This window comes from Filicampus tigris, chromosome 6 (assembly GCF_054856515.1).
Source record: "Filicampus tigris isolate MCC_2025a chromosome 6, RoL_Ftig_1.0, whole genome shotgun sequence".
Classification (NCBI taxonomy): domain Eukaryota; kingdom Metazoa; phylum Chordata; class Actinopteri; order Syngnathiformes; family Syngnathidae; genus Filicampus; species Filicampus tigris.
Window position 1 is genome coordinate 2,414,933 of NC_141222.1, and position 14,697 is coordinate 2,429,629.

Sequence of the window (14,697 nt, forward strand, 5' to 3'; positions counted from 1 at the left end):
GCTGTGGAATCGGAGCAGTACTATTCCAGGATGAGCAGCCCATAGCTTATGCATCGAAAGCATTTACAGACGCTCAAAAGCTTTATGCGCAAATAGAAAAGGAGCTGGTCGCTTTTGTATTTGGCTGTGAGAGATTCTACCAGTATGTTTTTGGATGGCTAGCCTACTGACACACGCATACACACACACATATATATATATGTATATATATATATATATATGTACATATATATATATATTTATATATAATATATGTATATATATTATATATACATATATATATATATATATATATATATATATATGTATATATATATATATATATATATATATATATACATATTATAAAAGGGCTGTCAATAGATTAAACAAATTCAGAGATTCATTATGATCTGTAATTAATTGATCTAATTTATCAATTAGATACATTCTTACAAAGAAGGCATATCACTCTGCCTTTATCAATAGTGCTGTGGGGGCGTTTTTTTAACTTTACCATTTGTCATACCAACAACTCTCACATGTTCCTCGATTTTCACATCTTATCTCTGCTCCTGAACTTGCCCTCTCACCTACAACAGGAGCATATCAGGTTATGCCAAACACAATGACAGCGAATCACGGTCCTCTTCAGCGTGTGACATTGACCACTGTTTTTTACACCTCCAACGACTCAAGCTCAAGCACAATGCATCAAAATTGATCTCATCATCATACAGTAACGTTAGAGATTAAAAATTAGATTAAAGCAATTAAAAAATTAATGCTTTAACTCTGACTTCAATTAGTTGATTGATTAATGCACAAATTTGGCACCCTAGTGTGTATATATATAGTAGGGGTGTAACGGTACGCTAAATCACATTTCAGTTCGATTTCTTGGAAAGTTCGTTTCGGTATATTTTCGGTACAAAAAAAACGGATTTCTTTTGGGAATGTGTTTATTTTGAAAAGATGACAAGTAAACGGTATACTCTTTAGAAAAAAATAAATAAAAGTGAACTATTTGGGTGATATTCTAAGAAATTACACCAGAATAAAAAATACACTAACAATAAAGATCTCTTAATTTTATAAATTATTAAGACACTGAAATCTTTAAACACTCAGCAGCAACAGCCTATGACACATCTAAGTATTCAAGTTAAAGGCAAGTTGTCATTACAGTACATGTACATTTTTGTGATGAAAAAATACATTGACGTTGACCTCCGTGCGGAATGTTGCAGGTAACACTTCAAACATACTAACACATGAAGATGGCATCACTCCAATACAGTTACTGGGGATAGAAAAAAGAAACCCGCTTAACACCAACAACTTATCCCCGCTACTTTTAAGCAGCCTGGAGAAGTGAAAGCAGAAAGAGCCAACGATATTCGTAATTACTGAAGGAATCGGCATATACATAGCACCATCTATGCGCCCATATGCTTTAGTCTAGGAGCCGGGCTTCAAACGTTTATTAAACATGCTGCGGAGCAGGTGGAGCACGAGCTGTCCTCTGCTGCCCTTATAATGAAGTTAAAGTTACGAGTTGGCAAGTGCTACCTGATTTTATCTGCAACCTCATTCTATCCATACAAGAAAGGGTGTTTGCCTGTCTTTAATCTTTTTTATCATTATGATTATTTATGAAACACCCTAATGCACAAGTTTTTATTCTATTGCGTGCTTTTATAACAAGGAATGTTTTTTGCTTTATAGCAAATTTCATTGTAGCTTGCTCGCCGTTAAAACTAAGTTAAAAAAAAAAGTCTTATGCATTTGAGACTTATTGCTGGCACGTACCAAGTTACATACTCGAACCGTGACTTTTGTGAACCGTTACACCCCTAACATGTATGCGTGTGTTTGTGTGTATATTAGGGATGGGACGAGATCTCGCGGGATTAGAACGCCACAAGATTTGTCGTCCCTGCACAGCACGAGATCTATTTTCTTTTGACGGTGTTTTGGAGGGCGGGTGAATATAGCAGATGTCTTAAAAGGAGCTGTCACCAAATGGGAACTTCCGAGGCCAAATCACGGAGTCGCTGTTGTGACCGACAACGCTCGCAACATGGATGTGGCGATACGTGAGGCTGACTTTGGGCCACACATTAAGTGCTTATCGTGCAGGCAATGAACGCAACGCTGGTGCGGCAGGTCCAAAGTTGGCCGCGTATCATGTTTGTTTAGACGTGTCAAGCACATAGTTTCTTTTTTTTCACGGATGCTCAACAGCAGCAGCACTTTTGATGTCTAAATAAAGACAGCTCGAGCTGCCCTCGCACAAACTAATTATGGACGTAATCACGCACTAGAACATCTCTTTGGACATGTTAGTTCGCGATCTAGAGCAGCGGGGTGCCGTATCTGCAGCTCTGAGGAGCCCAGAACTACGGCAAGTTGCAGAAATCTTGACACAGACGCAGTGACATTCCTTTTGTTGAAGTTCGACTGAGAAACAAGTTGAACTCTACAATACAATACAATTTTATTTATATAGCACATTTCATAACAGCTAGAGCTCTAACAAAGCACTTTAAAAACAATAGAATAAACAAAAAATAATAAGAGGCAGTGATACATCTATTAATAAATATATCAATAAATATTAACAAATATATAAAATACAAATAAAAATTTAAATAAATAAAGCCAATAAATTAACATAAAACACTATATACAATTGATTTACTGCCCCACGAGCGCAGTTGGATTTTGTCAAAGTATTCAGAAAGAGGAAAGATCTCAGCTTTAGCTGTTATTGCAGCAATATTTGAGAGCATGTAACGAAAGTGATTTCTGTTTGCATTTGCACTTTAGAGCTAGATGATTAATTTTCTTGCAGTCTGTTCGATAAAAAACATTTTGAAAAATGAAAAAATTACATTAGGTATTTTTTTTATATTCAAAATTTAGCAAACATCTCGTCTCGTTCTCGCGGACTCAATCTCGTGAGACATCTCGTCTCGTGGGATTATTGTCTCGTCCCGTCCCTAGTGTGTATATATATATATATATATATATATATATATATATATATATATATATATATATATATATATATATATATATATATATATTTATATATATATATATATAGGGGCGGCACCGTGAACAACTGGTGAGCACGTCCGTCTCACAGTTTAGAAGTCGTGAGTTCTATTCTGGTCCTGGCCTTCCTGTGTGGAGTCTGCATGTTCTCTCCGTGCCTGCGTGGGTTTTCTCCGGGTACTCCGGTTTCCTCCCACATTCTAAAAACATGCATGGTAGGTTAATTAATCACTCTAAATTGCACCTAGGTGTGATTGTGAGTGCGGTTGTTTGTTTGTCTTTTGTGTGCCCTGGACGCCGTCAATTTTTTGGATTATGTGATTAAGGTTTCCATAGCAACCAGCGGCTACATTGATAAAGGCTGCTGGTCACCATGATCTATACATGTATATTAAAACAAAAAAGCTTTAGAGTAGAGGAGGCGTTACATCTGCTTCAAAATAGTGACAACCAAACCAAATCAAAAAGGAATAAATACTTAAGCACAATATAAATAAATAAATATATACTCCCAAAATAATATTGCAGCATTTTAGAATAATAGAAATAATAAATACAAAATAATATGCTGTTTGCTCCAAAGCAGCTGTATTTTAAAACAGCACGACACAAGCAGCGCGATCGAGAGCCGCATGGGACAATCTCAGCGGTCCACCAAAACACAATTTACATTAAAATATACCAACAACAGAATTTAAAAAAACAAAATACCTTTATTAGACACTTGAGCAGCGAGTAATAATCTTTTTAGTCGATTAAGTCATTGCCAGAGCGCAATAAAAGTGACATCCGTAAAAATGACTGCTCTCGCCGTTCTAAATACAAGCGGCGCTTGAGCAACAAGTCGCCCTCAAGAAGAAATAAATGTCAGAACAACACCAATGTAAATTAATTTGTGTGCGTGCGTGTGCGGAGGCGTGTTTGTGTGTATGCCTGCGTGCATGTGCATGTGTAGGTGTGTGTGTGTTTGAAAGGGCTGAGGGGCTGTTTGTGTGAGGTGAATCCAATGCTTGTTTTTTCAATTGAAGGGGAAGTCACCTAAAAAATTTTCTTTTCAAGAATATGTTCTATGCAGCCCCCCAAGTTGAAACAAAGCATTCTGATTAATATTGTGTTTGTGGAATATGAGTTAAGTAGCAAAATCCAGCCATCTCAGGAGTCTGCCATTTTATCACTTCTGTCGACTGAAAATAACATCACAGATGCCCTGAGGACTCAAATAACGACCAATCATGACTCAGTTTGAGAAAACAGGTGGGCTGTGATTGGTTGTTACCTGAGCCCTGAGCAACTGTGATGCCATTTTCAGTCGGCAGACGTGACAAAATGGGCGCCCCCAGTGATGGCTAAAAACAGGTGGATTAACACTTATTCCACAAACGCAATATTTACCAGAATGCCTGAATTCAACTAGTGGTCTTGCATAGAGCATATTCTTGAAAAAATAAGGTTTTGGTTGACTTCCATTTAATAAAGTATTTGCATAGGAAAATAAATCCTCTATCCACGTTAAGGGTATTGAAATTCAAGAAAATAATGGGATAGAAAAATCAAGTTGTTTTTTTTACAATAAATATGTGCGATTAACTACGAGTTATCTATGAAAAAAATTTGATTAATCACGATTAAATATTTTAATCGATTGACAGCACTAATATATCGTCGCTGTCATGTGAAAAACACTTATCTCCATTTTTTTTTTCATTTTCTTATTTTTACACAAATCATGTTTCCGCGTTACAGACATCGCATTAAAGTGAAAATTAAAAAAGTTTCCAAAATTGGAAAGGACAGCAATGAGACACTTGACATGTCAAATGCCACTTAATTCAAAACTTTGGAAACATATGCCTCAGTTCTCACCCTCATGTTTCGCAGGTAGTTACAATTTGTCTGTTGTATGGGTCAGTCTGTCAGGATTTTTTGCACTTTTATTTGTCTGCTTGGCTTTGGTTGGTGTGAATAAAAAACAAATGTTTAAAATTGTGGCAGTGTGCAGATTCCTCCTCTTAGGTTCACTTGTGTCTGCACACCATAACGTTTTGGTCCAAGTTCTGTGGTTCTGTGCCCCTTAGTTGGATGGCTTTTCACCCTGCCAAGAAGGCAGAGTAACATTTTGTATGTAGGAGGGCTGTCTGAGCTGTACTGTTCCTTTCCATATTTATGACTGAGAGGTGTGTAAGGAATTACTCCCACACCTCCTCCTAAATTACCTTTTTCTCCCTCAGCTTCCATTCATGTTCTCTGTTTCCATCTGTCAGAGATTCCATAGTGCACTGCTTACTAATCGCCAAGGGTTTCCGCAATACCTAAAGTTCATAAGCCTGAGTTTCAAGCATGACACTTTATCCCCCATGCCATTGTAGATTTTCATAATATCTATGTGTATAAATTCATGAACTATTTTGTGTTTGTCACATGTTTTGGACTTGATTTACTAAAGGTTTGCAGAAGCAAAAAAACAGGCACAAACCTAATTTCTCAACCAAATGTGGAATCTACTAATTGCTTTTTATTAAATTCTTCTGGGAGAAGTATATCGTCGCTGTCCTGTGAAAAACACTTACCGGGGTATGTTCATTTTTTTCAATGTTCTTATTTTTACATGAATGGTGTTTTTTTACGTGAATGGTATTTCCACAGACATCACATTAAATTAAATTACTTTTTTTTCCAAAATTGGACAGAAGTGTTTTTCACAAGGCAGCGACGATATGCAAATCAGTGGCGATTGCTTTGGCGACTGCAAGGGAAGCTCAGCTTCCCTTAAAATATACCCCCCCACCCCACCAAAAAAAGTGGAGATATAGGTACTACTGTGTATACATTTCATTGACTAAACATGTGCTAGAATACCTTTATCCTTTGGTCAGAATTAGCCACTTATCACAGGAAACTGACATGGCTTACTCTTCTTGTAGCGACATGGCACTTTTACATTGTCGGATGCTGAGCGTTTACTGCCTTGATGTGTCAGCCTAGAGTGGATTGTCCAACTGCGCGAAACTGGACGGTCATTGAATAAATTCTGGGCTTGTTCCGTTCATCTGACGCTTAGCATCTCTGTGGGTCTATGGGGCAGTGAGCTGGCGCGGATGCTCGTCTTCTGCATGATGATTGGATGATCTGTCCTAGGTGGAATCCATCTTTGATTCACAGTGAAATAAGCGAATCAAGTAAAACCTCCACCAGAGTATTTTCCAAGTTTTTCATTCCACTGTTCTGAACAGATACGGAGACTTTACCGATCCCCAGAGACTATATCTTAGGATGGGTTCACACCGCAGGGAAATGTGACCCAGATGGGATTTTTTTGCTTGGAGACGACCTGTATTTGATTTTGTTATGGAAGTCTGAATGGCTCAATTCCAATTTTTTTCAAATATGACCTGGGTCGCTTTTATATGTGGTCCTAGATCGGATACGTATTTGTTTTTTTAAGGGTGGGAATCTATGGGTACCTCACGATTCGATCCGATTCAGAGACCCACGATTCGATCCGGATGCATCACTACAATGGCTTACATTTTATAGTTAATCTAAAACACTGGTACCTTTTTTTAAGAAAAACAATTGCATAACTCAAGGAAGAGTAAGGATTTATAGTTCACTCTTTGACTTTTATTAAAGTAGCAAGGCAACCTTGTTTACGTGTGTCAACACAAATTTCAAAAAGTGCCAATGGCAGCATTTGTTGTAACAAATGTCTGTAACTTAAAAATTATCAAAACATATTTAAACTTAATCTGATTTAGCGTAACCTGTATTTTAATACTTTAAGTGCAATATGCATCATCTGATTGACATTACTGTGTAACTTAGCAATGAACACTGCTTTTATTTAACCCAATGTAGCACCTGGTGTAGTATATTTTCTTTTAAATGATATTGCAATTTGCCCTGCGATTGGCTGGCAACCAGTTCAGGGTGTACCCCGCCTTCTGCCCGCAGACAGCACCCACGCGACCCTCATGAGGATAAAGCGGTTTAGATAATGGATGGATGGATGATATTTCAATTGGTAACCTTTATTTCACATGTAGTTTATGTTGGACGTGATATTGTGCATTACAGCAGATGGCAGTGTTGAACATTGTGTGAAAAATGACTGTTGGCGAAGTGAACCAGAGAGCAAGAATGCCCCTGGGCGGACAAAAACAAAAGAGAACGAGACTGAAGAAATAAAAAGGCGCGCGGTGCTGTAGCGATATGGTTGGTAGAAGTACAGTACTGTGTATTTCCTCTGTTAAGAGCAATAAAAGTTGGAGCTCGTTTCACAGCTTACTGTAAGTGGTGTAATTAACACTAACAATAAGCCCTGAGAAATTGCCATCAAACAGAACAGCTTTAGTATTCGAAATATCCATCCATCCATCCATTATCTATACCGCTTCTCCTCACAAGGGTCGCGGGGTGTGCTGGAGCCTATCCCAGCTGTCTTCGGGCAGTAGGCGGGGGACACCCTGAATTGGTTGCCAGCCAATCGCAGGGCACACAAAGACAAACATCCGCACTCACAATCACACCTAGGGGCAATTTAGAGAGTCCAATCAACTTACCATGCATGTTTTTGGAGTGTGGGAGGAAACCGTAGTACCCGGAGAAAACCCACACAGGCACGGGGAGAACATGCAAACTCCACACAGGGAGGCCGGAGCCAGGATTGAACCCACGACCTCTGAACTGTGAGGCGGACGTGCTAACCAGTCGACCACCGTGCCGCCTTATTCGAAATATAAAGCAGCATATTTTGTAACAATAAATAACACACTTTAAACTGTTAATCTTACAGAAGGTGTGATATTCTGGGTTTTTGTGTGAGGAAAGAAGTAATCTACATGCTCTGGGGTTATTTTACTGCACGACGGGAATTTTATATTCACTGTGCAACGGGGCTGCGAAAGCCCCTTCCCTTTCACAACCGTACACATTAGTGATTTCTGTTGCGCATGCGTACCTGCGTACCAGTTATGTGCACCCCTGTACATTGAGATTATACATGTGCCACTGATCACAAGTAAGCAAGTCATTGCAAAGCTAAAAGCCATATTCGCACAATATGACAGTCCAGAAGTGTTAGTGAGCGATAATGGATCTCAATTAGTTTCAGACGAGTTCAGTCAGTTTAGTAAAGAATATGACTTTATCCATTTGACATCTAGTCCACATTATACTAAAAGTAATGGACAGGCTGAGAGAACTGTGTAGGTAGCAAAAGCTATTCTTAAACAGGAAGACCCTCTCCAAGCTTTGATGACATACAGATTTACACCATCATCATCCACAGGAGTCCTGCCGAGCTGATGATGGGTTGAAAGATCAGAACAAATCTTCCAACCATGTCCAAGAATTTAGATGCAAGATGGCTGGACAAGGGCAAAGTTCAACAAACGGATGCAGCTACTAAACAAAGGCAAGCATATCACTATATACAGCTTTGAGATCTGCATCCCTCCAACCAGACGTCATCAGGTATCTCCACCTTCATGTCTCTTTCCCACTGATGTTTTATATGAAACTGGACATTGTCGTCCAGTGAACTAAGGGCCAAGTAGAGTTGACCATTAATATTTTTAGTATTAGATCCCTTATACACATCCATAAACAATTGAATCAGTTGTATATTTGGTTGGTGATGTCTTTGTAATTCATGGCAAAAAGAGACGAAAGTTCCTTTGGCAGAAAAACTCCAAGATATTGAAAACTTGATTTATACCAATCAAAATTGTACCACTTCATCAACTAAGGGGTAGCAGAAAAAATAAATATTAGGGCCTGTATTTTCTGAACATTTAGAGAGTATCCTGAGAGAGCGCCATATATTTTAAGGTCATCCATTAGCCTGTGGATCCCAGAGTCAGGGTTCTATAATGTTAACAATACATCGTCGGCAGATTTTGTGTTCTACACCCCTTACACCTATGTCTTCAAGATACTTGTCCTCTCTGATCATTTGAGGTAAAGGCTCTATAAGCAGGTTGAATAAACTTGGGCGGAGTGGGCCACCCTGGCGACAGCCCCTTTGAAGTTGGATAGGGTTTGACAGGCTCCCATTAATTTTAACCATTGCTGTAGGGAATGAGTATAATGTTTTAATGCGCTGTATAAAATCTATAGAAAAGCCAAAACGACCTATTGATGATATCACATTGTTTTGATATAATTATAGCAACACCCCTCTTGTTTGTGTGAGGCAGAAAATGTGCTGCGGAACCCGGTTCTTTTTAAATTCTCGTGTTCGGCATGGATTAAGTGAGTTTCCTGCCAGAAGGCAAAATCATATTTTTCAATTTTTATTTTGCCAACATTTTACTCGTTTAATGGGACTGTTTAAATCAGTTACTTTGAATGATTAAAAGTTATAGAATTGATATACCATTGCTGTAACTCTAATAAAGCTCTAGTACATGTTACGCATGATGCTGTGACCTCTGACAAAAGAAAAAAGGAATACAGTACCTCAACATGGTAACAATCCATCCATCCATCCATTATCTATACTGCTCATCCTCACAAGGGTCGCGGGGCGTGCTGGAGCCTATCCCAGCTGTCTTTGGGCAGTAGGCGGGGGACACCCTGAATTGGTTGCCAGCCAATTCACACCCTGAATTGGTTGCCAGCCAATTACAGGGCACACAAAGACAAACATCCAGACTCACAATCACACCTAGGGGCAATTTAGAGAGTCCAATCAACTTACCATGCATGTTTTTGGAATGTGGGAGGAAACCGGAGTACCCGGAGAAAACCCACGCAGGCACGGGGAGAACATGCAAACTCCACACAGGGAGGCCGGGGCCGGGATCGAACCCACGACCTCTGAACTGTGAGGCGGACGTGCTAACCAGTCGACCACCGTGCCGCCATGGTAACAATCAGAACAGTATAAAACAAGACTTCCATCTGGAGGAAAAAACTATCCTCAAAAATCAAAGGGAGGAGCACAGCCCCTGGGGCCCCTCCAACTATGTGATATGTATGAAAAATATGCATGGGGAGTGTCTTATGACACCCCCGAAAAGTGGTGTATGTTTATCATATTGTAACAGCTTTAAGATTAATGTCAGGGGGGAAAAAAAACAAAAAAACATGCAGGATTGAAATTAAAAACCAAAAAAAAAACAAAGGATAACGCACCCACATTTACACTATGCAATGTTTAACTGAAAAGTCAAACAAGGAGTCATAACAAACCAGCCGCCTTATTCAGTTGTAGTTACACAAGTCATACCAGAGCAGGTCCGTATTAACGCAAACCATCAGTCTTCAGACTCTATGTCCCTCGGTCCGCTCCTCTGAAATCCGCGCAGCCTCTCATGGCTGGTAGCTCGGTCCCCCATCCCGAGGCATCTCAGTTGTGGTCCGCGGCAGCAACTTGGATAAATTTTCTGCAGTATGGATCCCGAGCTTTCTTGCAAATATGGTCCCGACCGAGTAGCCTCGTTTCCACATGTCCTCGGCTGCTCCTCTTGCGTCACTGTAGGTCACGGTACCGGTGTCGAAGTGCACGTACATCTTTGTCAGTGGAGTTTGAAAGTGAACCTGATTCTCCTTCAGCACCTTCTTGATAGGAATGTATTCCTTTCTCTTTTATGCACGTCTGACGCATAATCTTGGTCAAAATACACTCTTATTTTGAAAGTGCCGCTGCTTTTTCCAGGCTGCGTGGAGGATTTTCTCTTTGGTTGTAAAACTGAAAAAACGTACCACAATAGAGTGCGGCCACACGCTGGGCGTGGGGGCAACACCAAGGGCCTTGTGAGCCCTCTTTTCACAGAGACGCTCTGCCACGGGAGTCCAACGATTTGCCCAGCTCTGTCACAAAGTTTTCAATAAAAGAAATTACTGACGAGCTCTCGGCGCCCTTCACAACTCGGTATATCCGCATGTTGTTCCGACAAGAATGACTTCTTATGTGTTACTCGCAATGATTGTTGAGGAGGTAAATTAAAGTGTCCTTGACAGCAATATTCCACTTTTCAGACCCCGCGATATGCTTCTCCACTTCATCCAGGCACTGCTCGCCTTCTCCAATATGGCTCATGGTAGCTTGGATCTGCTCGTTAATATCCGCGGCCACTTTGTCAAGTTCAAGTCCTCCTTAATTGTGGCTTGGAAGTCAGGTAGCTCCTTTTTCATGTGCATTCTTAAATCGACCATCTTCTTCGCCATGACTTCGCAGACCGGATCACCTTACGGAGAGAGCTAATGGTAGCAACGGTGCTCATTTCTTCGTCAAGGTCGTTTTTGTTTTTTCGACGTTAGCCTGGCTAGCGGAGCTAGCGTTAGCACTTATTTTCGATTTTTTTTTTCTCCGTAGATCCTTTTGTTCCGGACTTTCCCTTCTTTTGTTTATCCCCGTTCATCCTCCAATTTAGTCCAGTAGGACAAGATGGAAAAATTATTTCAAGTTTTTAGGGGATAACACAGGCTGATATCAGAGCGCCAATTTATGCGTGCATAAAATGGTCGCATCAAGTCCTCAGTCATTTGCTACCTTGAGGAACTGTTTTTCGCATTTACCAGCCAAGTCCATGTTTCTGTTTTCACGATGAACAGCGCAAAATGAGTTGAAGTTCCACTCACCATCAATAAAGTGTCCAGTCACCACCAAATAACCGTTGGTTGGGAGTCGAGGTCCAGTGATCTGCGGTTATAGCAAATTTGTCCGAAGTCCCTCCCCCAAAACATCACTAGAGTGTGCATGGCAGACATGGGAAATTCAGGTCCCGTGTGGGTTCTCTCCGGGTCCTCCGGTTTCCTCCCACATTCCAAAACCATGCATGGTAAGTTGATTGGACTCTCTAAATTGCCCCTAGGTGTGATTGTGAGTGTGGATGTTTGTCTCTGTGTGCCCTGCGATTGGCTGGCAACCAATTCAGGGTGCCCCCCGCCTACTGCCCGAAGACAGCTGGGATCGGCTCCAGCACGCCCCGTGACCCTTGTGAGGATAAGCGGTATCGATAATGATGGATGGATACTTTTTAAATTGTTAAAGGTGTCTTATGGGGTACCTCAAGTGTCTATAATAGGTCCTAAATTATTCATATTATATACTAATGATCAGAGCTGGGCATTTGACCAAATATTTGCGGTCCGTTTATCGCCTTCATCCTACAGCTGGGGTACCCTTCACCCGCCATTTTGTTCGGCCGGAAAAAGAAGTCTATGATTTTAAACGGGTTTCCATTAGCGTGTCTGACTACAAACTGCGACCAACTACCACTACATTTTGATCTATCTGTCTAATCCCCCCCCCACCAAAAAAAAAATGTCATATTCGAACAGATAGTGCACTATTACGTGGTTATTTTGTGTATCTACTTCATTCTACCCAAAGAGCTTCACAAAGCCTCACATGCACTTATTTTTAGTGCTTTAAAGAGATTTTAAAAAATGAGGGATTCATTAATTACCATCTGTAATAAATTGATCTAATTCATCTATTTTTAATTTCACTTAAAAATTGCTGAAAAAAAACCCAAAGCCCACAATTGTCTGTATGTATGTATCTGTATTTATGGTGGATATCTTTTTTTTTTTATTATGCAGTCATTTGCTACGTTGAGGAACTGTTTGGCACATTTCTCAGCCAAGACCCTGGTTTCTGACCCTGGTTTCACGACGATCAGTGCAGAATGAGTTGAAGTGCCACTCACCATCAATAAAGTGTCCAGTCACCCTAAAATAACTGTGGTTGTGAGTTGTCATCCAGTGATCTCAGTTTATAGCAAAACATTTGTCCAAATCCCCCACCAAAATGTCAAGTTTGCTTTTCTTTTCACCGTCTGACATCTTGCTGATTTTAGTCATCACTGCAGTCCTGCACGGATGTTTGTATGATGGGATTGTCTTCAACTATGTTAATTGGCCTGCAGTTCACCGCTATTCGCTTTGCAAGAACATTCGTCAGCCTGTCAGTCGCAGACTTGCTCACACATGAGCTGTTCTCGAGTTTAGTTTGGCAAAGAGCTTTGCAGTGGCTCGCTACATTACCGTCTTCATTGCTATCATAAGCTGTGTCTTTAGTTGCGGCTGGTAACTTTGCATTTATATGGTAGGCTTGAACTGCTTCTTTGGGAAGTACAGTCCTTCTTACAAAGAAGGCATATCACTCTGCCTTTATCAATAGTGCTATAGTCAAGGCATTATTTTTAATTACCACTCATCAGACCAACAACTCTCACATGCTCCTCCATTTTCACGTCTTCTCTCTGCTCCTGAACTTGCCCTCCCACCTACAATAGGGGCTTATCAGGTTATGCCAAACACAATGATAGCCAATCAGTGTCCACCTCATGACCGTTGTTTTTACACCCACAACTCAAGCACAAGCCCCATGCATTAAAATCGATTATTTGATACCAATTAAAGGTCCCTAAGAAAGAGCGATTAATATTTCAAGTACTTTTACTTTTATCAACTTACTATCAACTAAAACACTGATCAAAGAAAACCACGATAAAATTTCCTTCCTAACACAACAAAATTATCTGTCAGCCTTTACATGTAAAAAGTTTTTCCTCGGATCATAAAATGTCACTGTATGTTCCTTAACAAGAGCTGAGTCCTTGCTGCTTACATTGTTCACAGATGACAGCCAAATTGTATAATTATGATACAACTCCTGATAGGAAACAAATGTCTCATTTTGATACATTCAAACACCAATGATTGATTTCAGCTGTTTAAATGTCCCTTTGCTTTATGCTTGATTGTGTTCCATCCTGTGTGCTTATCTTTCAGTAGATTAGACACAATTTAGAGTAGAGCATTTTACTGTACTGCATTGTATAGTACAATGCATGTGTCTCTTGGGTGCGTAGGTGTTTACATGTGCGTGTAAGCGTGTGTGTGTATGTGTGTGTTATAACCTTGCGTGTGTCCGCTTCCTTTCACTATCTTAGACGCCTGCAGTCTTATGGAAAGCATCTGGTTTCAGCATCTAGACACACACGCACACACAGACACGCACGCACACATGCAGAGATTGTGTGAAGTCAGTTAACTAACACCACACAACACCACAAGGGTTATCGATAATACTAAGTATGATGTATCATAGCATACAAACACACAAATGTACACATACAGTGGGAAAATTCTGCACTAAGACAGAACCAGAACAGGACAGGACACTTAGCTTTTTTGTCTTCCACAGTATATTAACGTAAATATGTGGCATAATAGCAACTTCTACCAGCCCGTTAAATTGCACTGGGCAATCAATACTTTACCAACTTGTTTAAAAATGATTGATTCCTTCATGCCTTTGTGCTATTAATATTTATGTTCATTCTCACAGCTGGGTATCATCCCAGCCTGTCCCTCGTCAGCAACAACCAATCGGCATCGAGATACGTTCTCGGTTTTCGCGTCACACGCCGGCGCCGCACGAGCAGACACGCCGCCAGACGAACAAAAAATTGCAAACAAAAACAACTGACACATACGCAGAGCGTGGTGATCTGTGAAATAACAAGAATATGGGGCACATGTCATTGCGCCTGTGGGATCGCAAGGTACACAACACTCTTATTGTTTCCTTACTCGACCGCGTGTCAGGAGTGAGGCACCTGCCACGTGGTATCGGTTAAATCCATTCTCGACGCCGGTTGCCTGACTCCAACTGACTGGGACCATGTGGGTCAATTA

The 14,697-nt window shown here is 40.4% G+C and overlaps 1 protein-coding gene across 5 annotated transcripts in view; it reads right to left on the reverse strand.

The window, feature by feature from the left end:
* The window catches only part of tenm3 (teneurin transmembrane protein 3), a 390,360-nt gene that overhangs the window by 360,051 nt on the left and 15,612 nt on the right, over positions 1 to 14,697 (reverse strand). For all 5 annotated transcript variants that reach the window (XM_086034264.1, XM_086034268.1, XM_086034265.1 and 2 more), the window contains exon 2: positions 13,917 to 13,987. The gene's annotated coding sequence lies outside the window, so the exon portion shown is untranslated. The remainder of the gene's footprint in view (positions 1 to 13,916; positions 13,988 to 14,697) is intronic.